Source organism: Falco naumanni, chromosome 2 (genome assembly GCF_017639655.2).
Source record: "Falco naumanni isolate bFalNau1 chromosome 2, bFalNau1.pat, whole genome shotgun sequence".
Lineage (NCBI taxonomy): Eukaryota > Metazoa > Chordata > Aves > Falconiformes > Falconidae > Falco > Falco naumanni.
This window is the reverse complement of record NC_054055.1, coordinates 20273410-20294655: the sequence shown is the minus strand read 5'-3', so window position 1 is coordinate 20294655 and position 21246 is coordinate 20273410. Positions and strand designations below refer to the sequence as shown.

Sequence of the window (21246 nt, the reverse complement as noted above, 5' to 3'; positions counted from 1 at the left end):
TGTAGAGTTTATGTAGAATGTGTTTGAATGGACTGGCAACAGTCATCTAAATAATTTTTACTGCATGTTTGACTCCCATGAAATTGTCATAGTTATCTCAGCAGCTCAGTGCAGTACAACTCACCAGTCTGTGTCTATTGCAGGCTGCCAGGAAAACGAGAAAGGCTTTGGTATTCGAATACACTCAGAGAAAAATGGGACAAAACATTTTTTGTCCTCCAAGGGACACAGGAATAACTAGGAATCCTAGCTGAAAAGAAAACAGAATGTACAATGGGACTGGATAAAGGAATGATGATTAATAAGAAGCCTCAGATTATACGTAATCACAGAGAAATAGGTCTGGAATGGACCTTGATTAGTCACCTAGTCCATCCTCCAATTCCAACGCCAGATCAATAGTACTTACTATTTGTCCAGTATGTACATATGACCTTTAGTAATGGAAACACTATTACACCCTCTGTAATATAAAGCTGTGCCTCACTAATGTTACCACTAAAAAAGCTTTTCCTCCTTGATGCAATTTAAGTCCATTACATCTTATCCTACCTACCAAGATTATTCCCCTACTCTTTGCAATGGCCTTTTAAGAATATGAAGACTCTTAGCATGTCTTTCTTCTGCCTTCTTTTCTTTAGCCTGAACAACTCCAGCTCCTTCAGTCTTCCCAGTCCACTGTTATTCTTGTTGCCACCTGCCCTGTCTCCTGTTGGTTCACATACTTCTTGAGCTATGGTGCATAAAACTAGCCCTTCCACCGAGGTCCTACCAATACTGACTGCATAGAGCCCACGGATCACTTCCCACGCATACATCTTCCTGGGATGTTTACTGGTTTTGTCATGAAAACACATTGCTGACTCATGTTCAGCTCGTGACTTACAGTAGACTCCAGATTCCTTTCTGGAAGATAGCTCTTCCACCAATTGTTTTTTTTTCCTGAATTTCTGCTATTTTTTTATTCCTGCCTAGGCTCAGCAGCTTGCTTTTGTCCCCCCAGCCTGTGCCTTATGTTTACTAGATCGGTTCTGTATTTGTCAAGATCCTAATTCCCTCCTCCAACATGCCTGCAATTCTTCCCAGAACTGAAAAGAACTGGATTTAGATTCCTAGGGGATTCCTACGTGGTAAACCCATTTAGACACCAGCAATTGATACCTCCTCTGTAGGCACAGTTCTCTACCTAGTTAAACCCCAGATCCATAGCCGCTCCAGGCAGACTACATTTCCCTAGCTTTTTATCAGAATACCAAGGTACAATACCAAACAATGCCACATTACATTTTCGCATGACTCAGTTGCTGTGGTAACATAAATTAACAAAATGTACGTTGTTGTAGCAGCTTTGTCATATGAAGTATGTAGGCTTTTCTACGCAAATAATGGCAGAAGCAGCACAAGGTTCTGAGATTAAAAAGTATCTGGACAAAATGCGGTGGCTGAAAAGGGAAAATAATGCCAGGTGGAGGCTAAACAAAGAACTGATACATCATCTAGACATTTCAAGGATGTCAGTTTGGAATGAGGGACCGTAACTGTGCTTAAGTGGAAGGAAAGGATGAGAGTCTACCTGCAAAAGGTACTCAAATGACTGAAGCAGAAAGCCAGCAAGAAGCTGACTTAATGTTTAGGATCTTCAAGTCAAGCAGCAATTATTTAAGAAGACAAAAGCAACAGGTGCTAACAGTGACAATGTGCTGCTGAAATCAGTTATCTGCTCTGGCATATCTGCTAATGTCAAGAACAAGCTGGATCAAGTGAGTTTTGGGCAGGAGTTACCTGAGAAGTGGGCTGTTGTGGATGGAGGCACGAAGAGCGAGTTTCCCAGGCCGAGTAGGCACAATTACAGGGGCTGGCCAGCTCGTAGGACAACTGCAGGAATAAAACAGGCATTCTCTATGTCACAGGCAGAAAATACTCAAGTCATGGAAAACAGCTGTAGTTCATAAGAGGAGGGCAGAAATGGCAGATTAAATGCACAACGTAAGTGAGAAGGTAAAGAAATTTTGAAAATATGAATGTGCATTTTTTTAATTAAAAGAAGAGGTGACTGTGATGCAAAGTTGCTAAAGCAAGTCTGACTTGACAGAGATTCATAAAGAAGACAGAAGGGAAACCAGAGCTTCAGGGGGCCAGTTTTATAGAAAAGTATGGTTTATAAACTTTTGCTATTCTGTATTGTTACATTGTAGTTAAACAAATACAGATTCTGGAAATGAAGGCAGTTCTCTTTCAGAATGGGGCAGCTGACCCTGTTTCCCCTCTTCCTGCTTCTAAGTACTGATTAATCCCATGAGTGCATTCTCATTTATTAACAACATTTTCCTTCATTTGCTGACCAGGAAAGCATTGTGCAATGTGTGAAAGTCCCAGAGAAGCTACGGAAATCCTGAGTTTCGGCAAAACCTAAAGAACAGTGATGTGGGACTGCTAACATACAATGGGGAACCAAACTCAGAGGATGAGAGATGTCAAAATTTCTGCAGGCATGTGAATCCGCAGCCTCTGACTGTCCTACCCAGAGAAAGAAAAACTTTTAACACTTACAAGACCCTTTCCAAGGTCCTACTGCTGTATTTGCGGTTTGTAGTCACAGGACAGAAAAGTCCCGGAATCTGACTCCCAAAGGTCTGTTTTAATTGTCTCGCTTCCCAAGGCAATAGAGAGGAAATGAGGTTTTACCAATGAGCAGTGCAGTGACATCAAGCAGCTCACTTCATTTTGAGTAAACCTCACATCTGAACAGACTTAACTCGTGCTTGTAAAGACCATGTTTTAATCAATTACAAAGGTACTGTAGGTTTAAAGAATCGCAATCTCTTCTAAAGAGGAGATGAGGTCAAAAAGATCTTTTAGACAAACTCAGCAGGAACTAGAGTATATTAAGGAAAAAAATGTTAATGTGAAACTCTTGTGACTTTAAGTAGTTTCAAAATCAATTCCACTCCATATTATTCTGTTCTGTCTTATTCTGATAATTGAGAATCATTTTCTCCAGTGCTGCAGTGCTTTTAACTGACTCATATGCTCCTCAATCACTAGCAAAGGCTTCCATAATAAGCAGCAAAGTAGTACCGTCATGTGGCTAATTCTTTAGTCTTGCTTTCATCCATTTCCTCTATTAAATTAATATTCATAGTCCCATTTGGACACCACTCTGACTCTGGAACAGCATCAGTATGTCTGGAACCAAGGGAACAACTTTGGGTGTTGTGTTTGGTTTGGGGGCTTTTGGGTTGTTTTTTTTTTTTTTTAGTAGAGCTTTCAAACTCCTTCTGCACAGCTAAGTAACTAACCAGACCAGAGAGCCAGCCTCTTGCACCATGAGCTGAACCCTCCAAACTCATGCCTGGGGATGAGATAACACTGGGAGATTGTACTGAATGAGCTGAACGGACAAAATCATGCCGTCGCTCTTAGAGATGATGTCAGCTCCGAGAGGGAGGGTTTAGTGAAACATATGTAGGAAAGCAGCATAGCCCCGTTCCTCTACAATCTTTTGTCCAGGCAGATCCTATGACATTTTCTCGGAAAAATAAACCTTGCGAAGCAGCCCTTCAGGCAAGTATTTCTGTGTACGATTTGCATAGATTCGATGAAAAACTTGAAAAAAATTAGCCCATTTTCTACTGGGTACCGGAAGAGGGTTTTTTTTTATGAACTTCAGTAGTAGAATAGGAGCGGATAACAATTGCACACACACGTTTCCAGCCGGTGAGTAAGGACCGCCGTGTGCCGCGCCTTGTGTGCGATGCCCGGCGCTCGCCAGCCGCCGTCCCCCCGGCGGAGCTTCATCCACGGCCCCGACCGCCCCGGCGGGAGGCAGGGTGGGACCGTGAGAGGTAGTTTGCTTCATCTGCATAAAAGTAACTGCGGGGTGGGAGGAAACATCTCATAATTAGAACACGGGACAGAAATCCAGGTTTCTACCAACTCCGTCACAGAGCCAGTTTGTTATCCTTGGCGGAAAGGTCTCCCGCCTCCCCTGCGCCGCCTGCCCGGGCAGGGGCAGCGAGGCCCGGGGGACCCGCACAGTAAGCGGCCCTAAGCACCGGAGCTTCCTTCGGGTGGCGGCAGGATCCGTGCCAGGCCAGGAGGATCCGCTGCCCCGACCGGCCAGACCACTGCCTCCCGCCTAACTCGCCCCAGCCGGTAACGTTTCGGGGGTGGGGGTAGGGGGTGTAACTACGGCGGCCTTCGCCCCCCGCGGCGGGAAGCCGGGAGACTGGGGGGGGGTGACCCACGTCCCTCAGCGGCGCACCACGGGGGCCGGGCCGGGCCCTCCATGGCGCGGCGCCGAGCAGCCGCGGGCGGGCGGTTCCCCGCCAGGCTCCGTCGCGCCCCGGCAGCAGGTGCCGCCCGCCCGGCCCGGCCTGCGCGCCCCGGCCCGGCTGCCAGCGGCGCGGCGGGAGGCGGGGAGGGGGGTGGCGGCGAGGGGCCCGCGGAGCGCCTGCCGCAGCACCGCGGGCATGAGGCGGGAGGCGGCGCGGCGGCGGGCGAGGTGAAGGCGACCTTGCCGCCGCCTCTCCCGCCCGCAGCGGCGGGGCGGGCCGGGCCAGGCCGCCCTCCCTTCGGCATGCGGCTGCTGGGAGGCTGCAGGTGGGTAGCTGCGGGGGCGCGGGAGACCCAGCCCCGGACGGGGCGGGGTGCGCGGCTGCTCCCGGCGATGGCGGCGCGGGGAGCGCCGCGCCGGGCCCGGCGGCCGCTGCCCCGCTCCGCGCTCCCGGCCCGGCGCCGCCCATTGCCGGGGCCGAGCCGGCGCGTGTCAACACGGGGCCGCGGCGCCGGCCCTGCCCCCGGCGCCTCCCCGAGGTCGCCCGGGCGGCGGAGGCCGCGGTGCGGCTGGGAGGAGCCGCCGCCGCCGCTGCAGCTCGGCGCTTCCCGGGGAGGTAGGAGACAGCCCCGTCCCTCTAACCCGCCGCTCCGGGGAGCCGGCGCCTCGGCAGGCCCCGTCCCTGCGGAAAGTTTCCCCCGGCCTGGCCGCCGCCGACCCCGGCGGGAGCCGCGGGCCAGCCGGAGCGGCCGCTCCTCCCCGCAGCGCCGGGCTGGCCCGCCCGGTGGGCTGCGCTCGGGGCCCGACCCGCGGCTGCTCGCCGCTGCCGCCGGCCCGGGGGACGCGCGTACCCGCGGGTGCCGCCCGTCTGAGAAGGAGCCGAAAAGTTATTTCAGGTACTCTACCAGCCGTGCCGTCCGCTGCTTGTAACTTTCGGGCTGTTTGGGGGCTTTGGGGTGTGTGTGTTTGTTTTTTTTAATAATTCCATGAGAACGGTGCGAGATTTATTCACCGCCCTTTGGGTAAGGGAACCGGCTGCCTAAGTTGGCTTGCTCTGTGTAGTCGAACCGTAACGGGCAGAAGCCTCTAAAATTGCTGGCTGCGCCGTTCTCAGATGTACTTGTGGCTTTTATGTTTCAGGTTTTTCTTAAAAATTAATTTTCATTCACCTGTGTGTTTTGGACCGAATTCTGCAGGCGTGCCTGGGTAGCGCCGGGCATGTGCGCCTGTATTTGTGGAGCGGTGACGTTATTCCACGATGCCCCCGGGGAGGAAACTCCGCCGGGCTGTGTCTGAACAGCACCGCCGGCAGCCGGCCCCGTCCAGCCTGGTGCTCCCGTGCCACGGTCCGGTTTGGTGGCTTTGATGGGGCCAGGTAGCCCTTCTGCCATGGTGTTGCCGACAACTGGGCTCGGTAAGCTCTTCCAGCTGCACGGCAAACCACGTTTCTTTAACAGCAGATGTAGTGAAATGTGTTGTTTACTGTGTCTTCTCTTGGTCTGTGTTTGCACAACAGAGGCATAAATCATAATTGCGGCTCTTATGTTATTAACTGCATAACCCTACTTAAGATAGCGGTAGCCTAGTCTTTTCATTTGGAAAGAAAGCATTCAAGCATGTCGGGTTTTCAAAGTAAGAGGGTACTTCCTCTTCCACTGCCTCCTCTCCACTTCGCATTTAGCGACCCAGTGACTTCACAGTAACGTTTTTTCCAGTGCTGTATTAGATAAATCTTAATTAACTACATTTTTTTTGTCTGGTTATGCTCTGGGGTGAGATTGCACTTCAACAGAGTGTACTGTAGTGAATGGATCAAAATTTAAGCATGTTGTCATTTAAAAGACAATTTGTTATGTCAGTATAAAACACATGTGCACCTCTTTTAGGAAAATAGGGAAAGGTGTGGGTTTTGCTTTCTCTCTTTCCTCTCCCCCTTCTTTTTTATTAATTAGACCAATTAGCCTTGAGAATTCAAAAGGTTTGGGGTCTTTTTTTCCTAATGGAGGTAGTTGAACCAATTCAAGGTATTTCATTTCTGCACAAACCTTGCTGTATTTATGGTTTTAGTCCAACGTAGTTATTACACCTTTGTTACTACGCTAGACTTCCATAGGGCAGCAGTCACTCTGGTCTTACAATTACCATTACCATTTGTGATCCTTTTAGAAAGGCAGTTATTATTCATGAGGTCCTGATAGAGCTCCACTAACTTTTTAAGCATCTGCAAATCAAAACATGCTTTTAAAAAAGTCATCTTGTAATGTAAATGCAAAGAGAAGTGGAGTTTATTAAAGGTATGCAATTTAACAACAAATCCCATACTCTCAACCTGACAGAGCATGAAGGGATTATCCAGACTTGCCTCATCTATGTAGATTGTGCATTTCAAGCTGAGCTGAGCAACAGTCCACTGGAGTGATTTCACTGCCTGTTTCTCTGGGTTGTACCAACCTTTAAAAACACTATGGGTATTCCAGAGCTGTTTATTTCTTTGAGGAAAAAAACCCAAAACACCAGGCTTGCAGTCGATGAGACTTGAAAAGGCCAGAGATTCAGTTTGATTTTTGAAGAAATCTATTTGCTGTTCAATTTTACATAGGTAAGTTGAAAACTGTATGAGATTTTCTTCTGTGAGATCTTATACATCCTACGTACAGTGGAAAATACTTTTTAAGTGAGCTGAAAAAAGACAATTCAAACTTAGCATGAAGTGAAATGAGGAACTTGCTTGGCTCAGGTCAGTTTTTGTTGTACTAGGAAATGGCTATGGCTAAGCAATTCCATGTTTGGTAGAAAAGAGATGTGTGATTTAGTTTGACTTCTTTAATTACAGAAGCCATAAAATCTTGTTTGGTATTTTCTGCGTTGGATCCATAACGTTGGGCTTGAACCAGTAATTTAAGAAAACGAAAAAAAATCTGCCCTTGAAAACTTAAGTGTGTGTAGTTTTTTCACTGATTGCACTTTTTAAATTAAAACTGCTCCTAATCTGAATTTTGCTAGCTTCAGCTGCCAGTCATGGATGTCTTCATAGTCTGTATTTTAAATAATTCTTAAAAACTGCAGTGCTTGAAAGAAAGTGATAGTAATAAGAAAGGGGTGTTAGAGTATCGAAGAGGAAGGTTAGAAAATGTGTGATGCCTAAGGTTATGGTGTAGAACTTTTTTCTGTTACTCTTCTGCTGCTTTTGCTGTTCTGTGAAGCACTGTCCCAGGTGTAGTTAGGAAGTCATGGATAAGGGTTTTTTAAGTTAATCAAGAGAGTCGTCATTGTTCGCTCATTTCCGTAGTGTTTGTTGCTATGGCAGCTAGCCAGCGGCCTTATTAGTGATCAAGGTGGTTACACTTCATTTTTTGTTGTGTGGTACTGGAAACTGTAAGAAACAGATGTTGTACAAAGACTGCAATGAGTTGTTTCTGTGAAGAGACTAAAATGTTTCTGTCCTCAGATTGAAGTTACTGTATAGTGATGCTTTATCGCTCTTATTATGTGTAGTTATGTTTAAAATGCCTCCTGTCTTCAGGCTTGCTCAATATTTACAATAAACATGCTACTTCTACCCTGTGTTTGAAGCGAGAAACCCATTAATTGAACAAGCCAGATTTTTATGCTTGAAAGAATTGACACTTAATTCATTTTAGTTACTAAATTACATGTTAAAGGTAGAATATAACAAAAGCAGAGGTGAGATGGTGTAACGAGAAGCAGAGTCATTTTTCTTACCTCTTTGTCTCAAACTGTAGTCATTTCCAGTTAGACATAGATAGAAAATCAATTGTAATCTGCTCATAATTGCCTTCCTGGTAGAGTTATGAGGCATTTCTTTCCCCACCCCCTTCTTTTTCTTCTTCTTTCTCCCTTTTTAAAATTTTTTCCCCTCTCTCTCCATATTTTTTCCTCTGCATGTCTTATGGAATAGGCAGCTCTCCAGAGTCAGAAGAGAAAAATACTGTACAGATATTTTTCACTGTAAAGCTCTGCATCTTTAAATGTTTTTGTGTAACTGCTTGAGGCTCTGTCAAAAAGCATGTTCCTTACCATGTTGTTTACTGATGAGCAGAAACTGAGGGAGGTTTTCATAACCTTGGGGCTTTCTGCTTAGATGAACGAGGCATTTCTCTTTTACCTATCAGGATTGATTACTTCAGGCTAGATCACATTTCTTGTGTAAAAGGCTGAGCGTGCACTACCAAAAATCCAAACTGTATTTTGCTTAGTATGAGGTGCTGGGCTTATCACTTGACACTGACTTTCTCATTCTGCAAGGATATTCTGTCCCCCAGTTAAGGAATTACTTCAGTTTTTTGGTAAACTCAAACTCCATTCATTCTTGAATCATAGCTGCAGAATAAGAATGTTTTGAAAGAGTACTTTAATTGTAAGACTCGTATTTATGCTGTCCCGACTGGAAAGGTCTGGACAAGACCTTTTCAAAGTTTGCCCTGGGGAGTAACGAAGCTCACTCTCTGCAATTGCAAGATTCATCGTTCTTCCAGGCTTACCTCACAGTGTGTGCCAGACTACCTTTTCTGACTGCCTGGCCATTTTAAGGTTGTATTTTCATAATTTACAATACCAGTGTAACACTTCAAAATATGACGTATGTCCTCTTTCTCCCTGGGAGTGGAATGTCTGTTTACGTGTATATATGTACCTGTATATGTGTGTGTATAGGTAGATAGATGCAGAATGGAATGCAAGACCATCCCAGGATCTGCGGTCCTTTAAATGTAGGAGGCGCCTATGTGCTCACAAATACAGCACCCAGTACCTCTTATTTTAGACCAAAGTGATTTAGTTCTGAATCTTTTCAGGATAAATACGTCCTTAGCATAAAACTTCTGCAAGATTATACAAAGTATTTTAAATGTATTCTGTCTTAAAATTATAGTTTTGTTGAGGGTAAATAGCGAGGAAATTGAAGTTATGACCAGGAGTAAGGATTTTACTTAATAGGAAGTTGGCATTTTGAGAAAAGAGTGGGGAGAGAAGAGGGAGAGGCAAAGCAAGACAGTGGCTGGGAGTAGAGAGTTTAATGGACGTTAATAATCGTCCCAATGGAAGAAATACAGTAATTTCTTTTGGTATGAAAGGAATGTCTTGGGAGGTGGTTGAAAGTTGCAAAGGAGTGCCAGAGATTGGGGAAGTCAGTGAAGCTGGAGGTGTTCAGCAGTAAATGTGATGCAAGTTACTGAAAATTCCTTAAAAGCAGTCTGCTTGCTGTGAGCAGGTAAAGCTCAGAGGCTGGGAAGAGTCTTAAGTCCTGGAGTCCTTTACTAATTTGCAAAAACTGTCATGATAATTCCTGAATGACTGTTTGTGTGAGCCATCCTCTCCTGTGAGCTGTAAAAAGTAATGTGTTAAGTTGCAAAATCAGTGAATCAGTCCCATCAAACTTTGACGTTTTGCTGTGACTGAAAATTTTTATTGTGTTGTGACTTTAGACCTTTTATTTTAGGACTAATGAAATTTAGTAGTTTGACAGAGATTGGCTGGAAAAGGGACAGATTACATTTCCTTTAACAGAAGCTACTTTGCTAGTCTCCTTTTGTTCTTCAAACTGTTAATTTAAGTAGCTGGTACCTATAAACCCTCATCTCTGTGCTTTCCTAGTCACTGTTACCATTGGTGCCCTGACTCTGGACAGATCTCTTCAATCCTTCATCATCTGTAAAGCTGATGTTTGAATCACAGAGTTATCTAATCTTTCTAGCATCAATGCATGGCCTCGTCCTTGATAAGAAGCACTTCTCTTATAAAAAGTTCCATCAACACTTTCATGGAGATCTCTACTTTATCTAAGTGGAGGGTCTGAGAGCCTCATAATTTGCAGCAGCATCCCCTAAGGCCTTTCCACCTTAAAGCATTCAACTGATTTGAAAACCTTAGATGATTTCTCCTTCAGCAATAATTCCAATACATACTATTTGCAATGCCAGATACACCTCTGGAAATGGTTTGTTCTGGCTAGGGAAGGACTATGATGTACAAGCGCCCAGGGCTGTGCACCTGGGTTCATGAGTCTCTGTAGCAGCTGCTTCTGGGGTTGCTGCTGCTGCTGCTGCCATTCTTGCTGGGCTGCCAACTGGGCTTTTGCTGCTCTTGCCGAGCTGTGAGTTGGACTCATTAGTGTTTCTGGAACTGTCACTGTTGGGATTACAGTCTGGGTTTCTTGAAGCTGGTGCTGAGCTACAGCCCATGCTTACTGCTGAAAGATTGAAGTCAAGAGTTTTCTGCTTCAGCTGCCGTTTCCCCAGCCACTTGTTCACTTGCCTGTTAATAGCTTTTTTATTGTAGTTGTTGTGTGGAGGAAAATAACATCTGGTATCATGCATACATTGATGTGACTTTCATCTGGTTCCAGCAAAAGACTGCGTGGTCCATAAATGTGTTTAGGTGATGCCCACAAGGTCGAGTTTGACCTTATTACCAAGATTCATTCAGTCTTGCGACTTTCTTGTGAGCTCTCTTCTTCCTTCTCTGAATTGACCATCACTTGTTACAAGTGGAACTTGGTAAACCACACTTGCCTGATGAATTAGGAGAAATTAAACTACCAGTCTTCGCAGAGATTAAGCGTGTCTTTGCATTGTGGAATTACACAACCAGTCTTGTTTTCAAGACTCAAAATAATTGCTCTTTGACTTTGATAAGTTTAACTATGTTGGTTCCATGCATGGTCTCTCCATAAGTTTTTGTTCAGTATTTGGTGATGGTCTTCTATCTGATTTGTTTCATAAAACTGGCAGCTCCAGATTTTCTAAGGCAGTGTTAGCAGTCTGTAGTTTGCACAGGACACCTTATTAATTTCAGATATTAGTATGTTACAGATCAATTACCTTTTAATGTATACAGCTGTCACAAGAGAGACCTCAGATAAGCAAGCTCATTAGTGTGAAAACAAGCATCACTCTCTTAAGGCTGATCTTTTCTTGCTGTGCTCTGCATGTTTCTGTGAGCAAGAAGGACTGCAAGAAGGATGTTGAGGTGCTGTAGCGTGTCCCAAGAAAGGCAACGAAGCTGGTGATGGGTGTAGAAGACAAGTCTTATGAGAAGCAGTTGAGGAACCTGGGGTTGTTTAGCCTTGAAAAGGGAGGCTGAGGGGAGACATTACTGCTCTCTACAACTGCCTGAAAGGTGGTTGCAGCAAGGTGGGTGTCCGTCTTTTTTTCCCAGGTAACAAGTCATAGAATGAGATGAAATGGCCTGAAGTGTTGCACCAAGGGAGGTTTAGATTGGATATTAGGAAAAATGTCACCATGAAGATAAACACTGGAACAGGTGCCTGGACAGGTTGTAGAATCTCCAGCCTTGGAGATGCTCAGAAGTTGATTTGGGAAATGCACTGAACAACCTACTGTGGTTGACCCTGTGTTGAGTGTGAGTTTGTTGGACTAGCTGACCTCCAGAGATCCCTTCCAAACTCAATTATTTAATTATAAATGTTAAATAGTATCACCAGTTCTGAATTAAATCTTCATATTTGCAGCTGTCGTCGTTAGATCTAACTCAATGATGTGGTAAGACTCTGAAAAGCAAAGTGTGAGCTCTGGAGACCAAAAAGGGCTTGAAATACTAACTTTAATGAAGGAATCTATGCAAGTTTCATAGGACTAAAATCTAGTTGCCTGTCTAACTTTAAAAAAAAAAAAAAAGGAGGGGGAAGCTTCATAAAGTGGAGACTAAACATAAGGAAGTTTGGTCTGCAATATTAATTTCTGCTTTAGAAGTTGAAATGTCTGAACTCAGAATGGAAAGACTCTGAAACTCTGAAGACCCCCTAAAATTATGTGAAATCAGTAGCAGATTGTCTCTTTTTGATACGTTAGGTTATTAAACAAAAGTGAGCAAGCTGTTTTATTAACGTATAAAATACTAGGATTTCAAGGCCTGGTGTACATAGTTCAGTATGGGGACTTCCTGGTGGTTTGCCCTGAATTCAGGGATACAATAAATCTGAAGAACAGCCATACCTAAATGACAGATAGAGTTTATGTGTAGTTATTTTCTATTTATTTTTTAACTTGGATTTGCAGCTACAGTAGGCCACTTTCTATAAGATCTGGCTATTGTTGCTACATGTCAGCTCTAGTAAAAGCTTCCCCACAAAGTAAGAAATAATTGTATACTAAGTGTGTCTTGACAAACCACATGACCATCTCTGTCTTCCCTGATTTTTAACTTACTAAATCTGGACAAAAAAACTGGACCGTAAGATACTCTCTGGCTCTTTCATTCCAATAGAGAGTAAATAGCAAGGCCGAAAGTCTTGCAGAAAATCTGCTGCTGGCAGCTCTCTCACAGAAGGCTCCAGTCCAAAATGACAACTGCAGCCCTGTGGTACAGGCACAGGAATTGTCTCTCAAATAAGCATAACCCTGTGAAGCCATTTAGGGTGATGCAGAGTCCAACTAACACCTTGAACTTCATCCAGGAACCCTGGAGATTATGGAGCTCTGTTGCCAACAGCATGACCTGAAACACAACCTGGCCATGTCACTAGACAGTTTGAGAGGCCTATTTTCCCCTGACGAGCCTTTCAAACTCTTAATAATAGTCTGTGGCACAGATAAAAGATGTTAGGTTGACTAGCTAAGTCTCTTAAATTTGTATTTAAATGAAGAGAATACTTTTTTATTTAACATAACCATGTTAGTTTTGTTAGAGGATTTTCTTCTGACAGAACAAATTTGAATAAAAGTACTTTGCTAAGCATGACGGCGTACACTTTGTACAGTTGTAGGCATTGTCTGGCTGCCCAATATTGTCACAGGGAAAGTTAATTAGTTCAAATTTTTATGCTCAGAAAGCATCTAGACAGCGTGACTCATTCTGGAAGTGGAAAGAGATCAAATCTAACATGTATTGCTGGAAACTTTTCCCTAAAGTCCTTTGTACCTCAGTGTCTCTGCTTCAATTCATAAGTAATAAAATTAAGAAAGCAATTAAGCAGAATGCCCTCCAGCAATAATCTTAAAATAAACACTGTTACCCCATTTGTTGCAGAAATCAGCAGCATGTTCCACACTGCCCTGGTGTTGATAGGAGTAGTTGCTCGACAGCCATCTTAGTGCATGGCAGGGGCTTTCAATGTTTTCTGGCTTGCAACCCCCTGAAATTTTTCCAGTAAAGCTGAAAGGCCCAGCATTGATGTAGCTGAACTGCAGGTTGGATTTTCTTGGGTTTCTTTGGCAAAGTGTGTAAAAATAGGATAGACCCTTCAGTGTCTGTAGATTGGAATCTGAAAACCAGTGGCAGGTGATTGATTTGGGGTTTTTTGCCTTTTCTTTTTAAGGATTTTTAATCTGGGTAATTTTCTTAAAAGCTTAAGTGTTTTATGCTCTTGCATCCCCAAAAAGGGCAGAAAGAAGTACAAGATGTTAAGTGCAGTTTTAAAGAAAACTAAAGACTTTTAGACTTACGTCTTGGTGCTAGTGGCAGATGTTGTGCTTTTCCCTTACATTTGCATTTTTAAATAAAAAGATTTTACTTTTTTTTCAGACAGGAAACGGTAACTGAGGCCTTGTCCTAAAGGAAGACTCACAGAATGGGGTGGTTCTTACACATGGCTGTATCAGAGCAGGGAGTAAAGGGATCTACCCTTATGAGCACAGTCATTGTTGCAAAATTGAACCTTAACTGGCCAAACTGTGGAAATGGTTGCATTGCTTATGTGAAGAAAAACATTTCCCCTACACATTTGGTGGAATGCTCTTGGGTGTCTGTTCCCCAAAAAACCCAAGAATTACTGCCCTTGGAAGCCAGGCTTCTGTGATCATGTTGTCTGTGTGCACACGCCCTTGTGCCCTTGTGCTGGTACGGTTATAGTGACTCATCTTTTGTGCCAGGTTTTAACCACACTTGAGTTGGAGCTTCCACTTAAAGATGGGAAGAATCCTTGAGCCTGTGGTGTGTTCTTGTGGCAGAGAAAGCCAGCAGTGTCCTGGGCTGCGTTATGTGGAGTTGTGCAGTATGTGAGGGGGGATCGTTCCCCTCTGCTCCGCACTGGTGAGGCACACCTGGAGTGTTGTGTCCAGTGCTGGGCTCTCCAGTACAAGAGAGACCTGGACATACTCGAGTGAGTCTAACAAAGGGCCACAAAGATGATTAAGGGAGCATCTCTCCTGTGAGGAAAGGCTGAGAGAGCTGGAACTGTTCAACCTGGAGAAGAGAAGGCTGAGGGGGATCTTACCAATGCGTATAAATAGCCAAAGGGAGGGTGCAATGAGGGCAGAGCCAGGCTCTTTTCAGTGGTGCCCAGGGACAGGACAAGAGGCAGTGAGCACAGACAGAAACACGAGAGGTTCCCTCTTCTCACCGGGAAATGTTGGTTGTTTTTTTTTTACTGTGAGGGTGACTGAGCACTGGCACAGGTTGCCCGGGAGGTGGTGGAGTCTCTGTCTTTGGAGATACTTGGATGCTCTCTGGACAGGGTCATGAGCAACTAGCTGTAGGTGGCCCTGCTTGAGCAGGGAGGTTGGACCAGGTGACTTCCAGAGGTCTCTTCTAACCTCAGTGGTTCTGTGATACTATGGCAGGAGCATTGCTTAGGGATCCATGCCTACAATGGATATCTGCAGTTACAGTGCTGAGGCAGCTGCTTTTTCATTATCCTCTTAGGTAAGCATAATCAAAACTATTCACTTTCAAAATCAAAGTCTTTGCTTCAGAGAATGTCTCACTTTAGGAGCAACTTCTCAGTGTGGTACTGATGGGTGATACCAGTGTTTCCGCTGTTGCAGAATGCAGCTTTATGCCTTCTGTGTGGCTTGCTGGTATGGCTCATGCCTGTTGGGCTCCTCATGTAGGCAGACTGTGCAGTTAGGTGCAGCTACAGGCAGGCATCTTGTCATCTCATGGTCACAGCCTTTGTCTACCCACAGACAAGGAAAGACTGGATCTGTTTATACCCAAGGTTAGCAAAAAAGTAATCACTACTTGTGATAAAACTTGCCCTCTTCTCTTCGAAAGGTATTAGAGGATATCATGATAAATGTTGCAGTGGTTTGCTCAAGTCTTCCATGCAGTCAATACTGACAATCTAATGGGATTATACTAGAGCCTGTAGACCTCCTAACCTTCTTTTAAGATGCTGGAAAATGCATCTCTGCTTTTTTAAATTTTAAGGGTAACTGCAGTCAAATGAGTCTTTTTTCAAAGAGTGAAAGAACTCTGCTGCTTTGTTTTAGTGCATTTGAAAGTGCATGTTTTTCTACAGAGAAATTATGTTGCATTTAAAAATAGTTGATCCTTTTAAAATGTTATTTTTAAAGGCTAGTTATTCTCTAGCCAAAGCATTACTCATATTTATCAGTGTACCATTTGTGTTTTTCTGAATTCTAAGCACTTTTTACCGGTCATTTAATTCACTCTGTGTGACTGTAGAATGGTGGTGTTTGTTTTTATGACACTGTGTAGATACAGTTTAGAGCACCACTTACTATTCCTCAAAACTAAATAGACTTTTTTTAAAGTGTTCTCCTTAAGATAGTTTGCATCTCTTAACATACTAACTGGAAAAGAAGAATTTCTGTTGTATTGCCACCTCATAATTTTAAAGATAAGCGTCTCCCTTGCAACTCCCAATTCCTACAGTAAATGTAGAATATTTTGCAATGGTACAGCAGTGAGTTTTGTCTGTAGCATAAACTTTCATTTCTAATTCATAAATATGTGGTTGATTTAACTTGTGTACTGTATTCTTACAAATGCATCATTTGTTACTGGAGGCTTAGCATAAAGGTCTACGATAAAAGATAATTAAATACTTTAATGGGACAAGTTGTCTTTCTAATTGCTGCAATAATACCACTTGAGTTACAGAATGACCATTTTGTATGCTTGCATAAAATAATATCTTGTTAAGTAGGGCTTTGTTTCCAATGTGTTTGAAACAACAGGAGTTGGCTGGAACTAGCAGCTTTTTATTTTAGGGTGGGTTCCCCCCCCCCTCCCCCTTCCATAGAGTAGTGCTTCCCTAATATCTTCAGCCTACACTGTCTGAATTTCCCAGCTGCTCCAGCTCTCCCTCCTTTGGTCTTTCTGATCCTGCCATGTGTGCTTTTCATACCAAACTGGGCAGCAGGGGGGGGGCATGGGCGGGGGCATGGGGGGAAACACATTCTCCATTCCCACCCCTTGCCCAGCTGAGAGATTCACCCTGGCTCCTGTCCCTCTGCAGTGCCCCGTCCCCTTGCTGTGTGCCATTTGGAAATCTTCTTCCACCATGGAGTCCCTGAGCCCATCATTTCCAGCCAGTTCAGGATTTTGTGCTGGCCTGCTGTTTAATGAAGTGACATTAGGGACCCAGTGAGCCCTGCACACAATGTCCAGTCTCTAGGAGCCACAAAACTAGGTTTTCACAGCTTACTGATCTTGCAAGACCAGAAATTTGAAGCGCTGCTAAGTTTGCTGTATTTTGGTGACTGGATTTAACTTACTGACACCATGTCTTTTTAGATGTGTTAATAGGAGACTACTAAACTGGTCAGGTTATTGGATTTGGAAGGATGAGCATAAGTAGAGCTTGCTTTGCCCATTTATGCTGTGTACCTTCTAGTGATGCTGTTACAGCCTCTCACAGATGTGATGGGAGAGCCATAGTGTTTCTTGCTAAGGTTTCTTTGCTGAGCTCATCGTTCCCACAAGGAAGCCTCGTGTACTGGTTAAACCTTAATACAAATGCTTTTCTGTCATCGCAAGTGTGATTTAATAGGATGATCTGACACCTTTTAAACCATGGACAGCCCAACTTTTACAGAAGAACTGAGAAGACGTTTCCAGAACAGCTGGTTTCAGTAACTGACATGGTTCACAAGGTGGAATTAGAAAATGTCTTCTTAATTCATGCAACTACAGCTTTGCTAGAATATTTTCTGTACATTAAATAATATAAGTCTTCAGATTGTATCTGTTCCAACTTTGGTCATAGTCAGCTGCAGCATGGCATTAGCATGAACATTAATCTGCAAGTAGACCTGGTTTCCTGAAGACATGCACTTGAAGTATGGAGAGTTGGTTTGGAGGTGTGGGGTATTCTTACTGTTACTGTAGAAGGCATTGGGGTGGCAGATATTTGCGAGTAAATTTCTTACAGCCTTATTTTTAAGGCAGATCACACACTTGCCCTGGTTGTGCTTGTAGAGCCTGAAGTACGCCACGTCTGTGCTATGGAGTTCTCGATTTGTTACAGCTGTGCGTAAAGAGTGTCATACATGTCCTTTGCAAAACAAGCGTTTCTGGCATTGCAAAAGAAGTGCCTGATATTCAACAACTGACTAGCCAAGTGATCCTGCTTGCATTTAACTGCAGTTTTTGGGCATAGGTGAGTTGGACTGGCTTCCTATTTTGCCTACAGAAGTTTTAATATGCTTAACATTATCCAATACCGGCAACTGAGGTACTCTAAATACCACAGCAGGGTCTGATTAGCTTTTTCAGATCACTGCTTTTATTCGCTGTTTGCAAAGAGGCTTAATCCAGTGCTGGAGATCAGGCGTCCCACTGTGCTCGTGGGTAGCTTTCTCTCACTCTTTGTGTTCACAGTGGCAGAAATTAGTGAGGAGTCTCCTCCTGCCTCTGACTTAAAAGCTCCGAAATAGTGGTGTTAGTAGTTGTTCTGAGGCATGTTTAATGGACAGTGCAGAGAGACTATAGCTGGGGTTTTTGGTTTGCAGCTTAATATCTGGATATATGATAAATGCATCAGTGTAATAGCATTGTGATTTATTGTGAATAGACGGTATGTGATTTCGTTTTCTATCTTGAATCACTTTAATATCCACATAAAGCTTGGGAAATTACTCAAAACAGCTCTAACAAACCTATTCTAATTCCTTTCTTTTAAATCACAGTAGGTGTTTCCCAGCAGATTGCCTGTCCTCTCAAAGCATAGGACAGCTGCCTCTGTAGTTCTCAGTATTGCTTTTAGTTATGTAATGATGCTGAAGTTCAGTAAATACTCTTTTCTAGTAGTCATTCAAATGAACACTTGCAAACGTAGAATCCCCTCCTCTGTGCTGGGCTGTCTTCACTGAAGTTGCCAGCAGTAGCAACTTTTTATTTGAAAGTCTACATTACTCCACCTTTTTTATCAAGCATCAAACCTTGCTGCTACTACTGCATCACTAAACGTATGTGTTACAGGGCTTGGTGATACTGGAAGTGTTGGGCAGGGAAGGGGAGGGAGGGGAGGGTGTGGACTACAGTTAATGTTTCCATGTGGCTTACTTCAATAAAAATATAAACAATAAAAAGCTGGCTATGGCCTAGCTCCTGACTTTTGTTCAAATATTTTGTTACTGCAAAGAGACAGGAAGATCTTGGCATCTAGAACAGATCTGTGAAATAAAAGGGAAAGAAGTTCTGTTGCAAACAAATATGAGTGACTCCAGAACAAAAGAGTGGTTGTTAGTTCCTTGCTATCAAGTGCCCTAATGTTTCAATGCCGGTGCTTAAAAATATCCATTATTCCACATATTAATATTACATGGGTTTAGTGTAATCAGTTTCACCTTCCATTCAAATTATCCACAAGTACACTGTTAGTGTTTTGTGTAAATGCAAGTTTATTACATTTATTGACTGATGTACAAAAGTGTCGGGAAATTCAGAAAGTGGTTTCTGAATACATTTCAGTGTTTAGTGTGGGCTCCTTTCATACCTCCTTGCACTTTATACCAATATGATTAATTTTGCTAACAAGAATAGGGGACTACAATAGCTACTGATAGATTTATTTCTCTTTAATATTTTTCCTCACAAAGAACTTTTTGTTTCCATAATAGAAGGGATTATATTCCTTAAGACTGATGTATTTTAATAGGAACTCACAACTTTTACTACTTAAAAATAATTCCTTTCTTTGTTTCATGAATTAGAAACAATGAGGAGAAGCTGAAGTCTGCCCAAGCCAGGTGTTTCTTGTTGGCAGCCTGCTCCCTAATGACTCTGGCTCTCATACAGCAGCTGCCTGCTAGTCTCTTTTGTATGGCCTATTGTTGCTGCACACCCCTCGTTAATACACATGCTGCCCGGGGCAGACCCTGAGAATGACATCAACTTGCTTATCTTAGAAACCTCCGAACCTGATGCAGGGTGGGGAGGTTGCCTTGCATCTGCCCGGCGTGCTAATTGTGAGCTCTACGGGTCGTGATTGGCTCTGCGGCTGCTCAGTAATAGGTTAAGCAAAGACATCGCGGGTCCATCTGTTCGTCCATTCATTGTTCTGCTTGCTTGCCTGAAGTCTGCAGCTGAAATCGTGTTAAGGAGTTGCTTCTGGAACAGCTACAAGAAACCAATGTCTGTGTGTTTTCCAGCTATCGTAAGTATATGGGCTTCTCTCTGCAGAAATGGGACATTTCACCTGTCTGGTGTTTCAGCATATCAGTTTGCGTTTGGACAGCATAGCTAGTGGGTGCATGTATCGGCTGAGATTTGCACACTTTGGGTGTCTCTTGGAAAAAGCGGGAAAGAAAAACAGTTTGTCTGAAGACCAAGTATATTAAAGAGCAATGATCTCACCCAGTGCATTCTATTAAGGAACTTTCAAAAGCATTGGTAATGGTGTGTTTCCCAGAATTTGAAAATGGTAGGCAGTAGCCATCAACAGAACAAATTCTCCTCTAGCCCCCTGGGGGGGAGGTTTCAACTTTAAGTTATAGTTATTTACCCTTTTTTTTTGCAAATAAGGTATTATTTACTTTAATTTGTGACTGGTAGAAAGAGCTTTTAAGAGGAAAAAAAGAAACAAACACCTTTTTCTATTATACCATACAATGGGTGATATTTCCTGTGTTTGTGAAAATAGGAAGAGCTCCATTGTGGGCTATATGAAGATGCCGTAGCGCAAGATAGAGCATTCAGATGCTGTCAGATGGGGACATGTTCCAGTCAAAGGTTTTGTGCTTTGAAAGCTATTCATGAGTGTGTCAGATCTAGCCTGGCTATTTTTATAAACTTTCTAATCTGTTTTGTTTTATGTTTTGAGTTTGAATGTTAGGCTGAAGAACAAACACTGTATACTCCATGAGCCTGTGTTCCAAGGATCCTGTAAAGAAAAAAAAAAAAAAAACCAAAACAAAGACCTTCATATATCAGTTGGGAGGGAAAGAGGGCATATAAAAGGGTTAAAAAGAGGTTTGCATTTCTACCACATGCTCTATTGTGTGAACATATGCATGAGTCTATTGAAAGTTTTCAGAAGATGGGCAGGCCACCAGTTGCTGGTCTCCTGCAGTTCCAGTAGACATCTGTTGCCCCAGAGCATTAACCAATCTGTTCAATGGGACATCCTTCCTTTGTTGGATAGAATGATGCAGACAACAGCACTCACTGAAATACAATGGTAATTAAATACATAGAAACTACAGCAGTAGGTATTTATTACATATTCATTATTTTATTTGCATTGTTGCTGTATCTTTATCATTTGGATAATAGATCCGTTCATTTTTTTCTTTTCTGATCAGTTCTGCACTTCTGTTTGTGACAAGTAATGACAGTGTTTCAACAAACTGTGATTTCAATATTTTCCATTTTGTGTTTAGAAGACTTAAAAAAAGTCTGCCTGTGTGAAAACATGCAGCTATTTCACTGTAGAATGTATCTTCAGAAACTTTTGACAGTCTTTTGAGAATACACCATTTCTGTTATACTGTGCCTACATGACACTATTTTACTCCTTGTTATTTTCCTCTGTGAATTAAATTTGCATTAATTGCTTTTCTTATGCTCAATTGTAAGTGGAAAGTATTCTGGATACACATTGAAAGATTAGATGATCTACTTGCCCACATCCCTTTGAGAAATATTTCTGTTTTGTGTGAAGGTGAAATAATGGGCTGAATATTGTTAATGGTTAGTGGAAAACAGTGGTGACTTCTAAGAAATGGGAAAAGATTACACTTCTACAGTGTAGTAGCACAGTGCTCATCTATATTACATTTATACTTGATAAATGTCTTTGACTC

The 21246-nt window shown here is 43.2% G+C and overlaps 1 protein-coding gene across 2 annotated transcripts in view; it reads left to right on the top strand.

Annotated features, from left to right (window-relative positions):
• The first annotated feature begins 4496 nt into the window (after nucleotides 1-4496).
• ZC3H12C (zinc finger CCCH-type containing 12C) overlaps nucleotides 4497-21246 on the top strand; it is a 43637-nt gene continuing 26887 nt past the window's right edge. Inside the window, exon 1 of one of the 2 annotated variants that reach the window (XM_040583761.1) lies at nucleotides 4497-4602. The gene's annotated coding sequence lies outside the window, so the exon portion shown is untranslated. Of the gene's footprint in view, nucleotides 4603-4823; nucleotides 5173-21246 lie in introns of those variants that run through there. The other variant, XM_040583760.1, reaches the window with a different exon arrangement.